The sequence below is a fragment of the Bombus fervidus genome, chromosome 4, assembly GCF_041682495.2.
Source record: "Bombus fervidus isolate BK054 chromosome 4, iyBomFerv1, whole genome shotgun sequence".
NCBI lineage: Eukaryota > Metazoa > Arthropoda > Insecta > Hymenoptera > Apidae > Bombus > Bombus fervidus.
In genome coordinates, this window is record NC_091520.1 from 15,196,960 (window position 1) to 15,223,065 (window position 26,106).

The 26,106-nt window shown below is 36.3% G+C and overlaps 1 protein-coding gene across 2 annotated transcripts in view; it reads right to left on the reverse strand.

Moving 5' to 3' along the window:
• The window catches only part of LOC139986329 (PRL-1 phosphatase), an 89,710-nt gene that overhangs the window by 19,208 nt on the left and 44,396 nt on the right, over positions 1-26,106 (reverse strand). The window contains exon 1 of one of the 2 annotated variants that reach the window (XM_072001569.1): positions 5,220-5,698. The exons of the other annotated variant lie outside the window; for it this stretch is intronic. The gene's annotated coding sequence lies outside the window, so the exon portion shown is untranslated. Of the gene's footprint in view, positions 1-5,219; positions 5,699-26,106 lie in introns of those variants that run through there. 2 annotated transcript variants of the gene reach the window in all.

The following is a 26,106-nucleotide window of genomic DNA, read 5'->3' on the forward strand; positions in this document are numbered from 1 at the left end:
TCTAACGACATTTCTTCACCGTTAGGAATGGCAGCTATTTGTTGTATAACTGTTTCTTTCCAACTATTTTCAACTACTTTCTCCTTGGCACCTTTACTCCACCACTAGATCACTAGGTCTGATTAGGTCATCGGATTACTGCCGGTAGACTGCTAGAATCTAAGTTACGCGACTATAGTCGCTTTTCTTAGTCTGTTAAATCTGTGCAATTTTCTTTTTACGGATCAGATTCGTCTAATCTCTTCGAAAGATTCCAGTTAGAAATCTCAACGTTTTCCGGCTATGTGTACTTTCTTTAGGAGAATCAAACTCCATGATACGAATAACGCGAGATTTGACTGTAGCCATCGTTAGAATTATTCGCGTGCCACTTGGCAAATTTCTACAAGTCTGAACATTCGATCGAACTTGGATTACAAACGAACGAATTAACGCTCAATTAAATCGCCCGTTCAACGATCGTATTTTTTACAAAGCAGTTGACAGATGTGACGCTTTACATTGTAAATGGCCGACTAAAAATGCATCTAGGATACACGTTAATTTTTTTATTCTCCCAGCCACTTGCCGAGTACCCGAGTACCCAACAAGTCGCATGGTAACAGCTCTAATTTCTACGTAACCGAGTGTGTTCTCGGTCTGTTGCTTCAAGGTAGCCTCGTCGTTTCCGCCCCGAGATGCACTAAACGCGGCTCTGTACAAGGAGCCTTTAATGTAATTGGATTTTACGCCATGTCGTTTTAACGTTGTATAATGCTTTTTCGATTCTTCCTTCCCTTTTATTTTTCTCTTCGAAACGGTGGATCTCGAAACGCAGAAGAATCCGAGCGATATAATAAAATTCAACGGTAAACGAATAAACGAACGAAAGGAATAATCTACAGCTTACCAGGTAGCATTAATTTATGAGCAAACGAATTAATAAAATTCTCACGTAGCTGACCTAGTATCTAATTCGTGACGTACGATTCAAAGGAATATCTTTTTCAGTTTAATTAGGACTTGCGAGAAATTCGAGTGACATTGGCGTGACGTTGCACGATTCTTTTATTATATTTATCTTTATGAAGCTTATGTGACAAGATAATTTCTCCATCCTTCTTACTTGCAAGCTGGCTGAGTCACACGATTGTGACAAGTCGCGTATTCCTTGTTTGGACGAAATTCCGTGGAAAACGCGACAGAGGAAAGAATTTAATTGTGTAACGTGATTAGAGTCCCTTGTGTGACGTCATTCGTGGCTCCACTGCAGTCTAAATAATGTAACTGTATGTTTCGCTTTGAAATTAAAATTCTTCTTTCCTGGCGAAATTGAAATCTGTGTCAAAATATTTCTAGCTTTTCGCCAGTCTATTCTTGCACTCACACGTGCTTGTCAAGTACGTACATCAATTCCACGCTCTCCCATTTATTCATAGTCTCTGCTAATTATATTAAATTCAAATGTTTTATGCTAATTTCATAGAAATCGCTATCCGCGATTACGTAATCTCGCCGAATTTAGACAACAGACTTTTGACAGAGATTCACAAGTGTACGACGTTCAACGATAAATAAATAAGACTTGAATTTTATTAAAAAAAAAAATATACACGTCTTATCTCATATGTTCGCCAATCTGCGAATAGATTATAATTCAAATAGAGCTAGAAAACGACGAACAATTTAATGAATTTCCTAGGGTATAAGATATTCCCAACGAATACACGAATATCTAGAAAAAATAGTCGAATACTACGAGCGAATTGAAATAAAGAATATCAAGATATATGTATGTTATTCAGGCAGATTAAATATTCGAGACATTAACCCTGAATTGGTATCGTCGGGTCGTAAGGTCGACTACAAGAGTTTGCGTAAACTTATTTAATTTTAGAGTATTCCATTTCAATTCATATTCTGCGATTAATGCTATCGATACGCTTATCGCGCAAGATATAGAATACGAATCAAAATTATATACCTTAAAGCTAATCAGTTTACCATAGTTGTAGTCACTCGTAACTCGACAACATCGGTCGTAAGTTAATTTTGAAACGATCGTAACAACATCAAAGTAATAATACGATCTATACGATACCGTTATTATAAAACTTTTATTATCGTAATTTTTATTATCAATTACTATTATTATAATATGCTTCTAAAATACCGAGGTTTATTTATAAAACATTTGCTTGCCTCGCAGTTAGCGGGAAGAAAAGAAAGAAGAAGAGAAAGCAAAGATTAAAGGGAATCGATATTCTTTACAAGCTTACGTGATGTAAACGCACGTTTATATAGCAAAAAGGCGGTTATGAGAGCCTTATGACGCGAACCAGCATTAAAAAAAGTGTTGCAAACGCTATAAAACCATCGATACGAGAAGACGGAGTACGTTCCTCGCTTCGGATGTGTTCGCTCAAGTCGTATTTTCAATAATGGATCGTCTAATCCCTTCCAAGTGCACGTTATCTATGAAATTCGATACATTTATCCACGGTTTCCAAGAATATATCCTCCGCCAGCGATTTACTTTCTCTCGTATATGTGTCGGAAAAGAAAGAAAAACAAAAGAATAAATAAGAAAGAAAGAACCGAGGAACGAGCAGCTAGTTCCAAACGTAAATTGTTTTTTAAACGTAAATTTTTTACTCGACTATAATGTTACTCGAAAACCAAGAAAGAAGTTTACGCGACGTTTCATCCTTTTCGAGTTTCGAAATTTGTTCAGTCTCGAGTTTTCAAGTTTCCAAGTTGTAAAAAAAAATGAACGACATGTCATAGTGACAGATTCGTTGAAATTTTCGAATTTGTCGAATTCCCGAACTCTCGCAGTTCAAATCTCAATGTATTTCGTTCGAAAATGTTTTTGATAATATCTATATATCTGTATAAAATCATCGGAAAGCACGTAAGATTTAAACAGGAACACACACATGCAACAGACCGTCGTCGGGGAGTTGCGTAAGACAATTTAATCGTGTAGAGTGTAGATAATACCTTATAGATGGCTTGCTTGTAACATACGCGAACAAATAAACACGTAATTCGATCGGTATAACAAGCCCGATAATAACAAGAAACGTTTACTTTTCGCGTCGATCGGATGGCCGCCGTCACGTCGAAACTTCGCAGCGAATATGTTAAAAGTCGAGCAAAACTTGCAACATTTACGAAAGCATTGACCCATTTCGAAAACATTTTACCCAAGTTCCAACGGAACCTGATCTAAATTAACCTTCTGCTCAAATTCGAGAGATTCGTTTAATAAGGGAAAACATATTCTCTGTAAATTTGCATAAAACGTGATCTAAACTCTCACCAACTCGACCTTGAGGTTATTAATACCAACGAATAAAATCTGATAAAGGGTTACTTGCATACAACACGAATTGAGATTTTAGCTATTGAAAGTAATGGAAGTTTTGAAATTCAATATAGTAGTCGGATAAACGATGCCGGTAAATTAAAACATTTAAATAATTACCAAGCAATTTTTATATTTTTTATTGTTCGCACAGAGACGCAAAAACCGTTGAAAACGCATTAAACGATTCTCGATAACAAATTGCATGAAAATCTAGCGATTGTTTATTATAAACGAATAGTCTGTAATTTTTTATCGAAACATTTTCCGTCTATGAAATATCTGTATATTTTGTAATGCTATTTTTCTCAGCATTTTTTAGGTGCGTTATATTTCGCTATCGATAAAAAAAAATCGCGAAATAGCTTTGCAACTTGCAACGTTCTAATCTTCAGAATTTCCGATCGCGTTAATATTCATCAAAATTCCCGTTAATATATTTCAATTATTTCGTATATATCGTAAGATTCTCGGATTCTTTCAAACAAGTTTGGAAATCCAATTCTATGTCCATATTTCTGAAACGATACATATGGATTAGGCGATGATGCTTAACTAGCGAGGCTTTACGGGTCACGCGTAAGTTCAACGTGCCTAGAGAGAAACTTGTCGATAAAAATAGTAGAAATGCCACGCCGGAACGATCGTGCTTCGATACTGGACAAATTCGTGGCCCGATCGATCGACAAACGAGCCCCACGAAAGCCAAATTGATTAATCCCATATTTTATGAAGTTATTAAATTCGCATTGTCCGGGTAGAGAAATTAGCGTTCGATATGGCGAAAGGAAATGCTTATTTAACATAAAGGAATAGCGCAAAAAATAAAATAAGATAGAAACGAATATCCAACGTCTATTTTAAAGAAACTGCATATATTTCAAAACAAAGATACCTTCTATACCTTGAAATAATTTTACGCCGTTCCTGTGATTTCTTTAAACGTGAAAGTGACACAAGCAAAATCATCATTTCCTATAACAATCCTGACTTGGTCGTATAAGAAGTTAGACGGCGCGAGATTTTGAAATTCTTTCGATATATAGATAATATCGAGCGCGATTTGAAACAGAGCCACTAAAAGTTGCAATAAATTACGTTCTACTCGCCCGATCATTCGTTAGACGCAGTACGCCAGAAGAGGAAAAAGTCGCGTGACGGAATTGACTTTGTGTTGTAATGCATTTCCATTTACACACAGATCGCTTAATAATCGTCGCTTGCCAACGCTTACGCTAATGAGTGCTCGCAATGCCAAGGAATGCGTGCGACCTGTTTGCCGTTTACGAGGCGTGAATGAGCCATCGAATATGTATATCGTTTACTACGTAAAAGCGTGATACAATTTGAGAAAAATCGATCTTTCAAGAAACTTATAGCGGAAGGAGAATATTGGAAGCAGAAAATTATCAAGTACCTCGTTTTCTTCCTCTACGATTTAGTTAGTACGACAGGCGTATTTCGACAAATTATTAACTAATTAACTGATAAATAAGGAAAGTCGAGTTCTCGGGAAACTTTTGTTTGAACTAAAAAGTTCCAAGAAACGAATGGTTAATCAAATCGTGTTTTTCCTTTACGCTTCACTTGTAGCAACGATAAATACGTTTTAACGATACGTCTAGCTAAACGATGTACTATGCATGTACTTCGGTAGAATTGCCCTTCAATTTTTAGCGTATTACGTTTTTTTTTATAAAAATAGAAAAAAAAGCGAAATACGTTTCTATTGTGAAATTATAGGATTTTATTTTCATACGAACACTCGCTATTTCTTTATCGACTACACATAATCCAATGGAGATATCCGACCACGTGGTATTTCTGGCATCGGAAAACGAAAGAAAAAGTGTAACCAAGAGAAACGTACCTTAAGGTCATGTGACAACACGACAAGCCTGGTCACGGTGAGCAGCTGTATCCCAGTTCTGTGAGACGCCGCTTTGCACGTTGCACGATTGTGGGTTCAACAAAACAGCGTGAAGATGCACACATGTAGTCACATCTTATACACACTGTGTAATGCACACTACGTGTTGTACACGATTTCACCTCGCAATAATTCCGTAGCAGGAACAAGTCGTAAAAACACGCCTTTCTCTCTCTCACTCCAGCGAATATAATATGTTCGATGAACTTCCACCAACTTCACGAGATATGTATTACTATACGTATATATATATACACATGTGTATATATACGCGACACAATCACTTAACTGATCTTAAGATTTTAAAATTTACGCGTAAGTGGTTGGCCAACGTGGTCAACCAGCGACAAGGCGAATTCCTATTGGATTTATTTACTGGATGTTTGGTAGATAGTTGTAAACGACGATATAAGAGAACCGCGAGGCCCTGCGAACTCACGGACAACTCGAATGTTCACGTCGAGACGGTTGAATCGAATCTGGGCCAGCAGTAGCGCGCCGATGAAAATAGCACATTGCCGAGACAGCTCTGCCCTCCTCATGCAGACGCCCCACTCTTTAACTCGTCGCGCGCGCTCTTTTCCCCCACAACAGCGACCGTGACGCTTCAAGCTGACCGACCAATCACGATGCTGCATTCCTCCGTGACGTCATTCCCCGGAGAAGTGGCTGCTCAGAACGAAGCGCAAACGTGAACAATACGAATTACCTGTAGTCTCAACTTCGCTCGATATTATTTATCGTTATTGTTAGAAGATGCAAATACGCACAGAATGCGCGCAATATGCGAAAGTATATCGAATATTCGAAGTATAACACAGCGTTTCCCTTTTTTTATGTAACAAGCCTTACGTCATAATACGAATTTAAACGAGACAATCGTTTTGGCGCCATTATGGTTATTACAGACAACTGCAAGGCACACGTGGTTGAAATTATCTCTCAAACAATGGAATAACTGAGAATGTCGACATACAAATGTCACGAAGATTTCACCCATAGATAAAAGACGTGCTTGTACGTGTGAATATTTCCTTTGATTCGCAGTAAGAGATCCGACATTGCATCATTCTGTAATATATGGCAGTTTACTGTTTCGCTGATTGAATATGATTCTTTCTATAATTGTATCCATTAAGAAACACTTTCGTACATTTTCTAGATACAGGAACGCTTTGACGATTTAACGATTTAGCGATTTAAAAATGCAGCAAAAATGAAAATTTAGATTTATAGGAAGGTGATGTAACACATAAAGAAATAATTAGAAAGTAAATAGTTGGCACATTTTATGAATTTCGCAGCAATTTCTTCGACAAAGTGATATTTGAGAAATAAATAAATATAAGATAAATTAAATGTTGCAATTATTTAGATTAATTATTTAAAGAAACCTAAATTCAGATGCTTTATGTATAAAATAAACAAATTCCTGTTTATTTCTCTTTTATCTATCTGCAATCATATTGACTGAATTAAAGGAGGTTTAAACATTAAATTTAATACGATTTAGTACGTACTTATGCTATAGGTACCGACTGTATTAGAATTCATTGGCGACGGTACGACCCGAGAATATTTATTCTAACCGATATAATCTATTCCAACTTAGCTGTTCACATTACCGGATTAAGATCGGAGCCTCATTTATCGATAATATATCTAAGAGATTAAAATTATACATATACATATATCGAAACTAATAACAATTCAATATGGTTGCTCAAACCCTTTGAAAAATATTAAGCAAACGTGCAACCTCTGTTCAAAAGAGATATTTATATTTCGATAAGTTATATATCATTTTATATTTAATTTTACCATTCTGCTTTTACTTATCTTGAAATTTAATGTATTTCTAAAATATCGAGTTCTTAAATATTTTAAATATTTACCGTCAGTATTTAATCATTTTTAGCCTCGATATTTAAATTCCATTACAAAAGATTTCCCTACAAAATTTTTGATTCGTGTTCAATGACCAGAAACGATTCTCCATTTAATTCCACTAAAAGTTACAATTTACATATAGTAGATTAATTGATTAATTAAGAATCTGCATTTCGACCGATGAAATGAACTAATGGATGGGAATTCAGAACGGAGAGTAAAAAATTTCAAAACAGAGAATCAACAGAATAATTCGACTTTTTCGCTCTAAAGGTTATTTTATATTTAATATTCTGGTAGGTTTATTTGGCCGAAAATGGCACGAAAAATCGTCGAACAAAAGGCACGTGCGATATGTTCGACGTACGATTGATCGCACGAAAGATCACAGGACAGGACATTTGTCGCGAAGCGATAGATAAAAGAGGAACTCAAGAACGAACAAGGCTGTACGTTGATCGTCTGCGCTCTACAAGATAATGGAGTAAATAAGCGATTGTCTGCGACACTCGATGCTTTTGACATTGATAATGACAGAAATCACTTAATAAATATTATCGAGAGTATTTAATTGCTGTGTCATAATGAAACGTTACTTGAACTATCGACATTTTATTATCGTATTTCATAGGAAATCTTGCTTCACCTTTTAAGAGCAAGTTTTTATGTCTTCAAGAACAATTTCTTCGTGATTAAACAAGGATAATTTTCCTTTTTATATTTATTTATATTTCATTCGCCGGAAATCTAAGAACAACGTCATAGACGTACGAATTAAAAGATCAGATAGGATTATCGGGAATATTTGAAGTAAGAAATGGGCTACACGGATATTAACTGCAAGCTAAACTCTTAAAATCATCTTCACCAGTTCCTATAACGAAGATTCACCGTTTTGTTTCTAGACTGTACGCAAATTTTCCACGAGTCTCTTCTTCAATGATAGATCAGTGAAATAAACGTTTTGCACGTTCGACTCGTGTCTCTTAAATTCTTCCGTACTTCCGCGAACCAACGAAATTCGCAATAACGACGCGACAATTCTAAGCAAGCTGCTCCACTTGAAATAGAACGACTCGCGCCGTGTCCTAATCGCCTGGTGACGCGTCGGTTGACACCGAAATATACGATTTCCTGTGATTGGATATAATTTATTAGAGATAGTTTCCAATTCATAAATAATGTCACGTGCATCTCTGCTAATTCAGATGGAAACAGGAACGCGACAGGCGCAGTCGTGCTAGTCGTAAATATTAAATATACCTGGTAACATGATAGAGGAGTTGCTACCATCGAACGTGTAGGACGTTGCACGCAAATGTGTTAAGATCATTTAAATGTCAAGAATTCAAAATTCCTTTTATCGATGCGCACGATATACAGATAGTAGTTCTTTCGTAGTATATTCTGTTGCATTCGTTCTACTTTCATTTCATCTTTTAAGGTCGATTAATTAATAGGGATAATTGGCATGTACATTTTTGAAGAGAGAATTTTTATTTAGACAATTCGTTTAATGAATTTCCTATACGTCTTAGAAGTATATCCATTTTACATATTGATAAACAAACTGTTTGTTTCGTATTTATTGAAATTCTTCTCCATATACTTGAAGAGTTTAATGTCTTCGTATATTGATAAATAAATAATCGATTGATTGTATACCTGTAAAGTGTATAAAGTATCGATACGTTCCCCTATTCTGTTACCAAGTAGCTTCACGTATGCGAGAATTATAATAATTATTTATCAACATACCACTGTATGTACTATTTCATATATTACTATCATATTAATAATTGTCTAATTGTTAAGAAATAATTCTCCCATCTCATCGCTCATTTCTTTTCTCCTTTTTACAAAATCTCTTCGCGTAAAGCGCAGAGAATCAAATAATTCCGCAACAACCTACAACGCCTATCTACGAATAGTCCTAAAATCACGTTTAAGATATCAAAGAAGGATTAAAAACGAAAGAGAGACACGGCGAAAAGCAGACAATTGACGAAGAAATTCAACGACGACGAAGCATTATAAAAGCATAGAAGCCGCACGCGAGAGATCGCGTTTTCCAGCTGTCGACTTTCCGAACAAATCGCCATACGATCGACGAACCCTTATCTTCTCGCTACCGTTTGCTCCACACTTTCCACTACGTGCACCGTAATTCCATTTCGCTGTGCATTGTGACCACAAGCGGCAGTTCACGATTATGCAGAGACAGGATTGTGTACTAAGCCCCGCGAGTCGGATTTGTTTGCCAGATTCATCGATATCTAGAGCTTACGTTGCTTGCGATGCGATTGTGAAGGACGGTTTGAAATTCGAACAAATTTGAATTAATTTATATTTGTGTCTGTTTTGCACAAATATCTTCCCCCTCCCCTTTTTTTTTAGCTGTTGTAATTTATTGGTGGCCAGAGAAAGTACAATTTTTAATTTGCAATATAAATGCACACATATATACGCAATAATCAAAATATTTGGTAGAATCTACGATGTTCAATAATTCGGAGTTATTCAGGTAGTTACAACCGTCTATATTAATAGTGCGAGATTCCAATGTTTGTAGAGATTTAGAAATTAGGAAATCGTTCCGCATAAAGCAGGATATTCTAATAATAGAATATCTCTCTCTAGAATCTAGAATATCTGTCCCTCGTTGGTGCTTTGCCATTCTTAAGTACCCTGACCTGTCATAAACCATAATCCATTGCCATTAAGTCGGACCCGCAATAATCCTAGAGAACCTTTCTAAAATTAAAACTTTTATTTTTTCTTCAAGGTCCTTACTTATTATTATAATCTTTTAACGTTAAGGTAAACATGGTAAAATCCCATGTACATGTACAATATTCTATTGTCTTCCAAAATGCTAAAGTAAAAATGAATTTATTTTATTTCGACATAGATGACGTAGCGTACTACTATAATAAAATCGCAAAAATAATATTTTTGACGAATTTCACAGTTTTAGTGCCAGGGGTTTTTAAAAATCAGATTATATCATGCAGCGCGATAGCGCTCCGTTTATTTATTTGCGAGAAATGACGATCGACGCGATCGCGTTGTTCTTTTTTTTTTTTCGTTTATGCAAATGCATAAGGTATTTACGATTATTTGAAAAAAAAAAGTAATTACGACAGGAAACTCTGAAATGACGAGCTACATTCGGAACCATTGCGAATTGACGATCGTGACGAAACATCGCGATGCAGTTCACCACAGTTAACGATTTAAATTAAATTTAATTAAAATGAAATAAAATGTTTAAATTCGAGATAATATCAAAACCTTTCTTGATAGTGTCGTTTCATTTTATTACAAGATACGCAAATTTACTTATAATTTATAATTAATGTAATTACAATGCAGCGTCTCGATTGCAAAATGTACGTACTATGTTTGTAAATAGGGAGCAAGCTTTTCCTTGATCGTTTAAAGAAGGAACGAGAAGATCTTGAATGTTAAAAATACGAGTCACTTGCAGAGATAACTAAAAAGAAGCGTGCAACGTACCAAAGATACATAACTGAAGAGTACTGGGCTAATATGTGATTTTCTATTGTGCTGACATAAGCGATCTGTTCATCTTTATTTGTCAAATATTATAAAACAAACAGAAACCATATTTACATCATTGGTCGACGATCGTTCGACAGGGAAACGTACGAAAGATAAGACAGCTTCGCGCTAAGTAGCGATAATCTTCCGCGTCCTACAGGCAAGTCATACAACACGTACGTGGATACGTTCAATTTTCCAGAACACCGTTTCGTTCCGATAAATGTAAAGAAAGAAGAGAACAGCTTTTTTTTTCGTTCAGCCAACAAAATCCGCAGGTAATCGAAACACCGTGCAACGTGACGAAAAGTTTCCAACCGGCCGTGATTCCCCTCGGCCGAGGGAATCCGAGAGATAAAACGATAAATCCACCGTCGACGTTATCGTCATCTCTGCACTTGTGATGTTACGCGTAATTAGTCTGCCACAGCGCGACTCGATAAGCCGAAATTTCGTTGAACGATTCGATCCTACGACGATTGAGCTGTAATAAAACATACGAATCGACAGAACGGCGACTCGTATCGCGATCGCAAATCATTTGGATTCGCACCGGTGTTCTTATCGTTAGATAAGACGAACAGAGCGGAGCAACTTTGTTTCCTTCCTCCAAATAAAAATTTTCTTTGGGTGTTTCGTGGAAACGCGAGCCGAATTAGGGCAATTTTCGAAGATAAAATAATTCTGAACGAAAATAGAAATCGGAAGATAATGCGGAAGCAATATCGTTAACGGAGAATCTCGTGGATCGAATCGCAGCGTAGAAAAATTGTCAGCGTTGATGTTCGATCGACGACAACGTTCGATTATTTTTTTTTATCTACGAATTGGGTCAAAGAAAGAGCGAAGCAGATCACGATGCATATTCGTCTCTGTCGATCAGCGCTTATTCAAATTCGATCGAATGGATAATTGGAACACAATTGGAGAATCTTGAGACGTACGGATAGAAGGCTTCACCTTGAAAAGACGCCGAGTGTTCGTACCGTGTACGTGTGTATGCCTGGAATCAAGCGATATTCGATGCAACGGAATTCCAACGAGCAAGATATATTTCAATTTCAATCATACGCGTGGATAACCAGAGCTGGTGGAAATTCAGATGCAGGAAATTTACGAATATCCGCGAGGGACTTTCACTTTCTACAAACTTTTCAATAGAGCCAAGCCATTCCGATGCAGATCGATTCAACTACTTATGCATACATAGCACCTTGGTCGTTTTCCTATGGGATAATTCTCAGCTCTAATCGCGATGAAAATCATTATTTTTTGTATGCTGTAGGAAAAGAGGATCAATCGTTACGAAGCTTATACTATTATTCGTAAGAAAAACATTTGAAAATAGTTGAGTCGAATATTTTGAAGGAAAATTGGATTTTATGAAATTTCTTTTAGATTCGAAAGCAACTAGACGTAAGCATACGATTGCCTGAAATACTTTTGAAAATAATTTCGCGAAGTCTTCTGTGCAATGAATGCGACGCGACGGAATCGATAATTTAATAATAATAGGATATAATTGTTCGAATAATAAAATATAATTTTTCTTAAATATCTATCAATTCTTAAAATAGATTCTAATTGTTCGATCGCTTCGCGGGGAAACGTGTTCACGGTATAACGCGCCGACGAGAGTCGCAAATTCTCGTTACGATACGATGATCCACGCCTCGAATCAGACCATCCCCTATTTCGGTTAAGATAACGAAATGATTGAATGATTATAACACTGAGTGAACAATTAAATATATAATTTATAATATATTTAATTTATTATATAATATAATTTATTTCCAAAAACTTTTCCTCGAAGAATATACATTTTTAGAGAGAACAAGTTAAGACGAAAAGTGATTAGCGAGTTGAAATGTACTTTTCTCGAAAGGTTGACGAAAGGGCCGTCGAAAATGGGTAAAATGGGTAAAAATAAAAAAAAATTAATATTTTAAATTTTACCTATATTTTTGTATGCTTTTAGTATATACTTTTAATTTAATCTTTTCTATAAACAATATGTGAAACCGTTAGACAAAACCATTATGGCAAAATAATTAAAATACCATTAACTGTTTAAATAATTTGTTCATTTCTTTAATATATGTATAATATAATATAATAACGAAACCTTCGTTAAAACGGAATGAAGGAAAATTTCCTTTTCCTTTATCGGAACGTAAATACCATAATCTCGAGAAAAGTTACCATTTGTTGTACCTCATCCGCTCGTACGGTTCTCGAATTGCTGCGCGAAATTCATGTTATATGTTGCGTGGTTATTAACACGTATGAGCAATGAGCAAAACATGTGAACGATGGTAGAATCTGAAAGACAATAGAAAGAAAAGTAAAACGCGAATAAAATAAAGAGAAAGCTTCGTTAATGAATTCATCGACCTTCGTAGCTGCCATTGTATCTCTGAATTGTTTACAGCGTGAAAAATTAATCTCGAACAATATTCTTATATGAAATTTCGATTTTACAAGAAAAATGTAAAATATCGAAAACATCGAACAGTGCTAACTCTGCGTAAACCTTTATTTTACCGATAAAACTCGTTCGCTGTACGATTCGCTCGTTATAAAACCTTTCGCTCTAACAGCCCCCTTCTTCGTGTATGCTTCGAAGCGATCGTTTCCCGTTCCAACAATCGTTTCTTCGTTAAACCGAGATTTTAATAACAGTTGGCTTTGATGAACATTTATAAAAACGAATAACAGATAGAAGTACACGCGTAAATCGTTTAAGGATTTACGTATCGTATTACAGCATTGGCGATTCAAAAAAATCTCGACGATCGAAAAACAGCGACCATTCAGCGCGAACGTAATCGCTGTGGCACGCGATTGACACGATAGCGCGAGAAACAGCTGATCGCGCGAAGGTGAATACGCGTGTCGCGGCGTAAAATTACCAACGCCAGCGAAACGAGAGGCTGAAACCCGCCGAACGAGAAACCCGAAGCAGTCCGAACGTTAAAATAGAAGGCGACACGTGAATTACCATGCTTCCTCGCGTAACTGCTCGTTCTCGACGCGAACAAAGGTCAGGGTTGCCAAATGGATGCGCCCCGGTGACCGTAGTTTTTCCACGAAGCCGATGGAAAACGCGGCCCCCGAGGTCGAGCCGCACCGGTTCTGCAGCCATCGATCTGCCTCTTTTTCTCGCGAGTTCGTAACAGGTGAGCGTTAATCGCGCGACGAGAAATCCCGAGACGGAGGAAAGACGATGCAATTAACACATCGCGTTAATGAAGTTATTCCTCTCAAGTACCAGACGTTTCTACGTATATTTGATGAAAATTCTTATTTACGCTGACGTTGAACGACGTGTATCAGTAACGATTTATCACCGTTGGTGGTAAATTGCGCGAGACGAAGGAGCGTAACTTGGAGAAAAATGTTCATGCGATAAGAATAGAATAAGATATATATCGATATATAAAATTGTAAATAATATAAAATGTATATTTCACGTTTAATTCGTTTTTTCCAATTTCCACTTGTCTCGCTACATTTTTACGCGTCTGCTATCATCGCTATTTTTACGTTTGTTTAAACGCACGAGCTGATAAAGAAACGCTTGAGTGGGAAATAAGAATTCGTGCAAATACTTTTGCCAGCCACTGTACGATATTTGTACAGGATAAGGGGTAGGTCTAAGTAAAGACAAGTGCAAGATACAAAGAAAACACAAAGAGTACGTAGAAGAACTTTCGGAGAATAGTTTAACGGTATAAATATTTAGTGGTAATTATTTCGATTGGAAATAAGTAAATATTGGATCGCTCGGAAAGTTCGTTTCGATTTTTAGGGAATTAGGGAATTAGGGAATTAGTAAAAAATCATACGGAAAATTTTTTCGACGGAATTACATTCGAATTATTACGTGAAAGATTGAGAAAGGTTATGGAACAAAATGACACCTATATAATTCAATAAATATGCATCGAGTAGAAATGCAAATCCGAATCAACTTTTTTCTATTTTTTGTAGCTGTTACGTGACGAATCAAACGTGACAGCTAAGTCAAATCATTGCTTTCGTCTGTGTAATTCAACCCTTACAAATTAACGACGTAGTCACCGCGAATTAGCAGCATGCAATTGCAAAGTTTCTTTTTTCCGTATATGAACTTGAAACAATGGCCAGTGGTGTTCCGTATCGCCGGCCGATATATCGGTCAAGGTAGAGTTTCGATAGAAACGTTAATTTGCAGATCGATCGCGTTTCGGCGCCAAGCGTCTTTACATTACCATAATTTTGAGAAACACGCAACAAGATGATGAGCCGATAGTAACACGCTGCTTCCAGTTTCTTTCGTGGTTTGACCCTTGCAGAACTGTGTCACGCGTTGCGTTACCCTCGACGTTCCTCTTTGTTAGATTCTTCGAAGCTTTAACGCCTAAAACGCGGTATTCTCTTTGTTATGATAAATCGGAGACTTCTCGTAAACAATATTGCACGTGTGGCAGGCATAAAATTTTTTCAAGAGAAAGCAACTACTTCTCTGTGATTTAAAATCAATTTCGAGATGCTATTTCAAAATTTCAATCTCCAGATTTCGAGATAACAATGTTAACTATTGTTTAATAAAACAGTAAAAGAAACAATGGATGCTACGAACGAAATGTTATATTTTTACATTACACGCTCGAATAATATGAAACCGTTATCGATATATTAGATATAATATTGGTTGCCCTGAAAGTTCGTTTCGATTTTTAAGGAATTTAATAAAATAGTCAATTTTACTCGATACCTTTTCATCGGGCAAACCGTTTTCAAGTATATCACGCTGAGAAACGTTACACCAAAAGAAAAAATATACTAAAAAGAAGAGTAACCTCGTAGATACGGTTGAAATTTGTAAGGGGTTGTTTCTCTGTACGGCAGAGTTTCACGCGATTTACGCGTAAAAAATACAGCACTGCAATAGGTGACGGATAATGCTGTTCTCTACGCAAGCACGTTGAATAATTAAATGATAATTTTTCTTAAAGACATAATGCATATACTTGAACTTTAATAATTTACTTTAATAATTAATAATACAATTGAGTGTGATATATTTCGAAGCACGGCAAGTCACACAGACTCGCGTCACAATTTTTACGCTCATAGCGAGCCAGTGTGCTTTTCTAATTGCTCTTCGTTTTCTATTTTCCAGCGACATTTTCAGGTCGAAGATTTTAGAAAATGACAAGCATACGGATCGGCATGTTAAAGAAAGCATTTAATAATCGTATGATTATTTTAACGAAAAGAAACAATTGATATCTGACGCTGGCTTATCAAAAAGAAATTCTGCCTGTATATATTGTTAACACTGTTATAAAAAATTGCGAGAGCGAGAAAAGTGAGAAACAAGGAAAGAAAAAGAATATTTAGTTCCATCGGCAACCGCATGAACAATGGAGGTCGCTGATGTATTACAAATGTACTGCAAGTACTACTACCCTACTCAGGTATAAATACAGGGTCTGACTGTCAGTGATTTCAGAGTATCGTCAGACTTAGATACGTAAACTAGGTAGATCAGAAAAGTCACATACTAACATTCGAAATTTTTCCAAGACTTGTGAAAAATGGAGATCTTGCAACGTACGAACGATCGGTTCCAAGAAGGGGTTTCTGTCCAGGTGACGCGAGTCGAATCACTTACCACCATGTGGGTTCGTTTGGAAGGATGGCCGAAGATTACCCAAACACTCAATTTGGAGATATTAGAGAATCCCATGGCATACTTGCCGAAGGCAAACAGTTTGAAGCCAGGCGTACTCGTCGCCGTGCTAGTAAAATTCGAGAAGAGTACTTTCTGGGACAGAGCCATACTTTTACAACAAACGACAACGGGCTACACCGTTTTTTTAATCGACTGGGGGATAGAAATCCACCAACCCCTCAATTTGATTCGTTCGTTACCATACAAATTTACGACGATGGCACCATGGGTCAAGAAACTCCACCTGCTAGGCGTGCGGGACCAAGCAAACCAAGAAGTGAAACACCGTACGGCCCAAGTTAGTATGGTGAAACGGAGAGGACGCCTGGTGAACATCAAGTCTTCTCCAGGAGAAGTATTGACGGCGACGTTGCTGTTGGAATGGGAGACAGGAGAATCGCCCAGAGACATGGGAGCACATTGGTTGGAGCTGGGATACATCGATCCACAATAATCGGCACTCGCGAGATGCTTGCTCCGTTTTTCTATGTATAGAATCATTGTATGCATAGTTTTATATGCATGGTTGTATATACAATTTTATATGGATATTTATATTTTTCAATATATATTTGTACTGAATTATATATTCTAAGGACTATTAGTGAATAAAAATTAATTAAAGCTTAAAAACGTGTAATCTTTCTTTTATCCTTCCTTCCTATTCACACAACAATCCTACAATATTAAATTTAATTTAAATAAAAAATAAAAAAAAAAGAAAACAAAAGAAAGAGAAAAAAGAAAAACATATTAAATTTAAGATAGCTTTTAATCTAATAATTTTTCGAATCAAATACTTGTATACTCTTCCGTAGAGAATTAAAAACTGCATCGAATCGCGTCTAAAAAATGTTTCGTACCATTTACAAAAACAAAGACCACCTTCGAGTTTCGGAGATGCATCCTCCTAGTAAAGATCTGCGACCATGACCAGATAGCCCTCTCGAAATAGGGCAAGTTCTATCTGAAACACTTTCTCCGAATAACGTAGAGTTTGTATTTTACGAGATTATTTATCGTAATTTTATGTTACTTTTATACTATATTATTTTATATTTAGATATTCGGTATAAATTCTGCAAAATTTAAAATGCGAGATATAAAGCTATTTAAATCTGGATTTGGACTAATGAAAGTCTTTTTCGATCGTTATCGAATAGTTAATTGTTCGTGATAAACAAATTTAAACAGATTTATGAAGCTTTTCCAACGATGATTCACGTAATTTCACTGTTTCCTGAGTAATATGTTAGTTTTGGTCATTTGAGTAGATATAAAGCCACTGTCGTAAAACGGTGTTTGTTCGGAAAGATTTCTGGGTAAATTTATTTATTACCTGTGTTAATCGGATGTAACGGAAACGTCTAAGCGAATTTGTTGCATTTAGAAAATGAAGTAAGGTAAATGAATATTATTAGAAATGCCATGCGTTTGAAACTCGTGAGAAATTGAGCGTCACTGTTCAAAGAAATAAAGATGCGAAAAATAGATTATAGAAAGAAACATAATGAGCTTAACGTAGGTATAGCTGCGGAGTCGGGGAAGGTAATTCTCTGACCATAAAGAGGTAAATATGGGAGAATATTTGACCGAAATAACTAATCCAAAATGGAAAGCTTTTGAAAGTATGAGAATTCTGAAAATCTTGGAATTAAACTAATCCGCAAGCTGTCTATGTTTTTATTTTTGATAATAAAATAAAAAATAAAAAATGAAATAAATAAAGTTTAGCAATCGAGCAATACCCTATTGTGTAATTACAGCTTAACATGTATGTTATTATTACATTCAATTGCATAATGATACCTGGTTAAGAAAATTAGTTTTTTTCCCTGTAGTGGATTTTGTAATAAAAATAATTTTTAAAAAATTTGTTTAATCCGTACGTTCTATTTTTTACTTTTTTAGTCTTTATAGTTGTCGTCACAATTGTCACATAAAAAAGTATTTATTTTTTTGAAATTTCACCTCCGCTAAACCAACAATTATCTCCAATAGAAAATTGTCAAGTTTTTGAAATTATATCGCAGTGATATTGGAAATAAGCATGCGCTTCAAATTGCAGCATTTTTACAGCTGTACGGAAAATGAATGTTATTTCGTTTCCATAGTTTCACGCAGGCAAAACAGAAAAATAAGCTAAATAAAAACCGTTAAAAATATGACAACGTATTGCTATCTTCATTGTCTGCGATAAATTTTAACGCAGCGCGTTTTCTTTACAGGCAAAGAAAAATGTTTCTCTATTATTAGTGATTAACAGGGAAAACAATTTTTCTCTGAGAAGCTCTTGTAATTGCGCTAATTTATGTGATTTTATACGTAATTATTGAATGGACATCGAGTGGCAATTCTATCTTCATTAGTATATCGATAATTCTTGATAAAAATGGTTATGAGATGAAGCAATATCTCTTCGGGGATTAATCACGGTAAATTAATGATTAATGATAATTACACAACTGTATCTATCGTACGAGTAAAATTTAGCGATATTCTGTCGTTTTTCTCAAATAATGTAAATGTACATCAATGTAATATAAATGATAAATATTTTCCCGAAATGTCAGGACAAAAATAGGCTTCTACATACGAAATTCGTACATAATTTTCCCTCGTAATATTTTCTTTGCTCGCTACATATCTTCCTTTTATCAATAAGGCAGAACTTTTATTAATCGTTGCATCGTATTAAATCGACGTTTCTACGTCATATTAAACTGATTTAACTTTCTCAGGTATTTTATATTTATACAATAACAATTTTATACCCTGTGTGTTTGTATGTGTGTGTTTGCAAAACCTTAGAGATGTTTCTAGCTACCTTGCTACTACTACGTTTGATGGCGAACTTTTTTACACAGGGATAGTATATTTAAAGTTCGTTGATTACACTTAAAATATTCTGCATAGCAAAAGCGCTGACGGACGTCTCTTCAACAACTTCGCGTCGTGCAGAAAAAACTTATTTATGCCGTATATAAAATGTCTCCGCGCATAGCCAACAACTTTCATTATAAACATTTCTCCGTGTACCGAATGGTTTAAGAGACGTTCCAACGTTTTTCAGCGAAGCAAACATAGCGTATAAGAACAGCAAAAATAATAATATCGTCCAGCCATGAAGAAAGACCACGATCGCAAAAAAAAAAAGAGAAACAAAAAATAATTGCAACTTGATTGAACAAATCCGATCCAAACTTGATCGTCGTACCTCCTACGTAAAATAGCAAATTATCGATCGTCGTGTTGTCACGAAGATTCGATATCGTGAATAACAACGTGAAAATGATCGAAACAGGATACAGTTTCGTAAGATGGATAAAAAATCGATGATTCGAGCGATTCGCGTCGGACCATATTGCCATCTCGTCGATCGAACGAAACACTGTGTGTACGTCGATGCGACTCGATAGCCTTGAAATTTCAACAACTGCAACGCGATTGAAATTGTAGAATGGCACCGGTTCAAGGACCAGATGGAGACTTTTCACGATTACGGGCAGCTCGTTCTCGCAAATCGATGCGTCAAGTGGAAGGTGACGATTTTCTCAGTTTGTTGCGAGCACACCGCGCTTTCTTTATACCAGAGAGACACCAGCTACGATAAAATTACATAGTCCACGGTATAAAATATAATCTTGTAAATATACCGTTTCTTAAAATAGAACGATTCTGTCGTAAGAAATCTTGGAAATTGGCGCTTCGTTCATATTCTCTAGTTCAATTTAACCACTGCGCGACCATTCGCAAGTGTTCGAGTACTTTGGTTACTTTATAGTAACAGGTGGTGATAGCAGGGTTTCTCGTACACCAAGTTCGTTCTATGGTTCCTTGGATAAGGATAGACATTGAGAGAAGATAATTTTTGTTTTGCCAAATTTCAATCGAGTTTCTGTCGATTGGTCAAACAATGGCAAATAGGAAAATTGAGCACAGTTGTTTCTCATACACCAAGTTCGTTCTATAGTTCCTTGGAATTACGATAAATATGCATACAAACGTATAGGGATAGACATTGAGGGAAGGTAATTTATGTTTTGCCAAATTTCAATCGAGTTTCTGTCGATTGGTCAAACAATGGCAAATAGGAAAATTGAGCACAGTTGTTTCTCATACACCAAGTTCGTTCTATAGTTCCTTGGAATTACGATAAATATGCATACAAACGTATAGGGATAGACATTGAGGGAAGGTAATTTATGTTTTGCCAAATTTCAATCGAGTTTCTGTCGATTGGTCAAACAATGGCAAATAGGAAAATTGAGCACAGTTGTTTCTCATACACCAAGTTCGTTCTATAGTTCCTTGGAATTACGATAAATATACATACAAACGTATAGGGATAGACATTGAGGGAAGGTAATTTATGTTTTGCCAAATTTCAATCGAGTTTCCGTCGATTGGTCAAACAATGGCAAATAGGAAAATTGAGCACAGTTGTTTCTCATACCCCAAGTTCGTTCTATAATTCCTCTGAATTACGATAAATATACATACAAACGTATAGGGATAGACATTGAGGGAAGGTAATTTATGTTTTGCCAAATTTCAATCGAGTTTCCGTCGATTGGTCAAACAATGGCAAATAGGAAAATTGAGCACAGTTGTTTCTCATACATCAAGTTCGTTCTATAGTTCCTTGGAATTACGATAAATATGCATACAAATGTATAGGGATAGACATTGAGGGAAGGTAATTTATGTCTTGCCAAATTTCAATCGAGTTTCTGTCGGTCGGTCAAACAATGGCAAATAGGAAAATTGAGCACAGTTGTTTCTCATACATCAAGTTCGTTCTATGGTTCCTTGGAATTACGATAAATATGCATACAAACGTATAGGGATAGACATTGAGGGAAGGTAATTTATGTTTTGCCAAATTTCAATCGAGTTTCCGTCGATTGGTCAAACAATGGCAAATAGGAAAATTGAGCACAGTTGTTTCTCATACCCCAAGTTTGTTCTATAATTCCTCTGAATTACGATAAATATACATACAAACGTATAAGGATAGACATTGAGAAAAGGTAATTTATGTTTTGCCAAATTTCAATCGAGTTTCTGTCGATTGGTCAAACAATGGCAAATAAGAAAATTGAGTACAGTTGTTTCTCATACACCAAGTTCGTTCTATAGTTCCTTGGAATTACGATAAATATGCATACAAACGTATAGGGATAGATATTGAGAGAAGGTAATTTATGTTTTGCCAAATTTCAATCGAGTTTCTGTCGGTCGGTCAAACAGTGGCAAATAAGAAAATTGAGTACAGTTGTTTGTCTAAGTCTTGAAGAACAAGCTGCATCGTAGAGAAGAGACTGATGGAAATCTCGCGAATAATAATCTATTTTCTCGCGATTCGATGACGATCAGATGATCGTAACATAGATATTTCGCAAACTTCCATACGGTTGAAATATGTATTTCACGTATGAAGCTAATTTACTGTAGAAAACTTCTACACCAACCATAAACCACGTAGTTTATCGTCCATTTGTAAATAGCTACGCCGCGAACGTTGTATTTCGAAAATATAGTATCGGTCAAATATTTGGAAGGTAAAGATACTGTACACGAGCAAATTTCCTGTCTACGCCTGTGCACGAAATTATAATCATCATAGAACGTATTTTAATATTTCAAAGACACGATATTCGTTATCAACAACGTGGAGTAAGATAAGTTCGCATTCAACGAGGATGCAAATTTATCGTTAACGTAAATTACGATAAAACAGCGTGATAATCTACTTCGTACAACACCGATTCGCGGTGGGAAACGTTGAGGGATGGCTGAGAGGATTTAACTTTAACACCCTGATGTTACAGATTAAGTTAGAGAAGACTGAATCGTGACATCAAACGAAGTAAATGTTACCCATTGTTCCGTGACTTCGAAATGTCAGGCGCGTATAGAAGATCGGTCTGCGACCCGAAATTTTCCACAATATAATTTATTTTCTCAATCTTCTTGGTATTATTAATAAACGCAATTTAATATTTAGTTCCTATCCACTGCTCGCATATTTTACGCGTATTAATTCGATAAATTTGTATCGACGTTTAATTAGGTCGTTCGAAAAGTTTCTTTCGTTTCATAAGGAAATAATGGATGCACAACATTTTTCGTTTTATATTATTTTATCGAATTACGTACGATCCATTTTGTTCTATCAAGATAAAAATCACAACGTTTGACAGATTATGTTTCATGTTTGTATAAAGATGCGTCGTTGTAAAAGACGCGTCCGTAAAAGAAAGACACTTTTCGGACAACCTAATACTTTCTATTATTCCCACGTTTTGTACGTCAAACGATTTATCACCGCGCGTAAAAATTTAATTACTCGGGAAAAATTGCTTTCTCTATATACAAATCACACTGCAGAGCTTGTCAGACACCATCCTACACATAATACAAATCCCACCTACGAAACACCCCCGTACAAGCCTACACATCCTCTTCCCACAGCCTATTGCACGCATTCATTACAGAGAACTTCTTTGAACCGTAAAATATCAATTGCCCCTTATTATCATCGTACTCTGTAGCGAAGAATACCGAAAGGGATAAATCTGAACGCGTAGCGTTCCACATAGTCGAACGCGTTTCACCCTCGAAAATTTCTCGGTCTATCGACTCTCCGCGTTCATAAATCTCCGATTTATCTGAAAATTTGCCGTACGAATCGCAGAGTGGCTGTCGAAGCGCGCGCTCTGATTTATAATACGTGCTAATCGCCAGTATATCGTCGATTTACCTGATTTCTCACCACAAATTACCGTGGATTGATTCGTACTTTGGTGAACTGCCTTGTTAAACAAAGAAAAGAACAGATACGATTGCCTTAACACTTTACCGATCGCTAGCGGTTCAACAGCACGTCCGACCGGCAGGTGAGGCGCAGATTCTCCCTGGCGCTCGCTCTGTTTCGGTTTAAATTCTCCAATACCATTCTTTTCTTTCATCGCGAACGGTAAGATTTCAAATTGGTATAAAACTGTGGGAGTTTACAAAGCAACGCAACTGACGCAACTGAGCGAGGTACCTTAGTACCAAATAACAAATTACTGCTCGAATAATGAGAAAGATTGTCGGCGATAAAACGTCGATTAATAGGTTATCGGTCGGTAAGCGTCGGAGATAAAAGCCGATTAATAGATTATCGGTCGGTAAGCGTGGGCGACAAAAGCCGATTAATAGGCTATCGGTCGGTAAGTGTAGGCGACAAAAGCCGATTAATAGGCTATCGGTCGGTAAAGTGTTAAGTAGGAAGAAAGGAAGCAAGGGAAGAACTTTGGACACGTTAGACTGAAATTGCAAATTGCAGGTAAAAATTGGCGGGGAACGAAGCGCATTCAGGAATCATACGTTCTCGAGAGTGCGAATCACGAAGGGTTTTGGGGAGACTCGCCTACGCTTAGCACGCACGAAGACAGTCCCTTTCCAGATTGCGCGCTGTTGCATAGCGTTGCATAAGATTGCATAGTTTCGTGTGACGACCGCATTGCGCAGGTTCGACGCATTCCTAGGAAACACGCGGGTCTAGTTTGAACCTATCGAGGACGTGTCTTCCTGCGGAATTTCATTCGCGCGTCTCCGACATGTTTCATCGTCCTCCGGTGCAACCAAGTTCGACGGTGTTCCTTGGATGTTGGCACGCGAATCGAACCGAGTTTCGAACGTTGCATGTGATTTTTTTACTCGTATCTCGTATTTTTAGTCGTTTTCGTACGTTCATATTGTATCGCACAGTAGCGTAAAGAATAGCGTAGTAGATAGTAGGACACCCTGTATAAAGCCGAACTCACGAAACAGAGACGTAATGGTCCGATAACTATTACGCACGGGTGGCAGCTATTTTCGGACACACAGTTTGCAAAGAAATAGTCTATTGATAGCTTGAATGAAAATTCAGCTCGATAATTTAATTTCGGTTATTTGCATGTTCTCTGGCCTTCGAGCAATACTTTCTAGAAAATTCAGCCAGCGTACAACAGACGAAGATTTTTACGAAGCTCGTGAAGTTTCTGTGATGTTACATTCGTAACACGATCTTTTCGTTCGTGAAATTCTTCTGTTTTTTCTTTTTTTTTTTTTCCTGAATGGGAGAGAAATGCCAGGGGCTTAATGAATGTTTAATTTTGAAGCGGTTTATTCAACTTTGAACAATTTCCAAACGAAACTCCATCTCGGAAGACAAATACGAAACATCATTCGGAATGTAGAAATTTCAACTTCGAACACTTATTAAGTTATTATCGGAAGAGAAGGTAAATTTGAACAAGTAACAGACGATCGAAAATGAATGGATAGATAAAATATATTAGAAGCAATAAATTTTTATCTCTTCCAGTCGGGGCAAATTTCATTTCGGTTTATAACTCGTGTTATAGTTCTGGAACGTTCGACGTGGTGCGTCGTATCGTGAACAATTGGAATTGTTTGAAATTTCTTTCGAATTTTACATTTTTCCTTTTCTCAAACTAAGGGAATAATCTCTCTGATAAAAAGGGCGAAAAATATATATTTAAAAATAATAGACAAGTTTTCTAAAACATAGATAATAATATAATTCGTTCGTAAATATCGCAGACGTTTTGTGTATTTTAATGTAAGCAAAGAAAAATACTTTTTATTTGAAAGAAATGATTCAAGTTTAAAAGCTGCGGCAAATAATCAAAATTTCGCAAAATAACACCCAGCAGAATCGCGAAAACAAATATTTTCAAAGTGCAAAATTTGCAAAAAAGAAAAAAACAGATACTATTTTTTTTTACGAAGGCGATGTCGTTCGAAGTAAAGTTAAACAGTTCACCTTACACGCGTAGAAGCACGATAGAAACTTAATCCAACGTTGTCCTTGATCAAATTCGATTCAAAAGAGACCTTTCATTTGGAAATTTTCACCGAAGGAACCAATTTAACTCGTGCAACGAAACCCTAGCTAAACCAAATAAATCGCTGGGTCGTGTCGAATTACCTTGTATCGGATATTTATAAATAGTTCTTTCGAAGGGATTAGAGAAGCTACTTGATGTGTGAAAACAACCGCGAAAAGCTGTCGGCTCGAAAAAACTTTTTCAATAATCGGATAACTCTGTCTTTTTCTAGGTGAACGAGTTTGAAAACATGGAAACGTTGCAAAATAAATATTTTCTCATAATTTTCTCATAATTTCGTTATTTTGTTCAATCGTCGCTTTTCCATATACAAATAACGAACTCTCTCCCACTCTCACTTCGATCCATTGAGAAATACGAAACAGCGGAAAAATCGAATACCATTCAGAATTAACAGAGTTTCGTAAACTCCTTATCTATACATATCCGACGAAACTGAACATGCACCGAAAACTAGGAGATATACACGAGACTACAAAGCTGAAGAAATAAATTAAACGAAATATTGAATTTTGTAAAAGCAATTTTAATTAAGCAGACTCGACAAGTACTAAACAAGCGTGGCTACTAAAAACTGAAAACTATATACAATGCTATCACTGGCAAAAAAAAAAAAGAAGAAAAACCAACAAAAACATTCTCATGGCAAAAATCCATCCATTGCAAACCAATCTCAAACTATTGGTTTGGCAACTAAGTGATTGCGGGTTTTGTCATTAGGTGGTAATAACGAAATCCG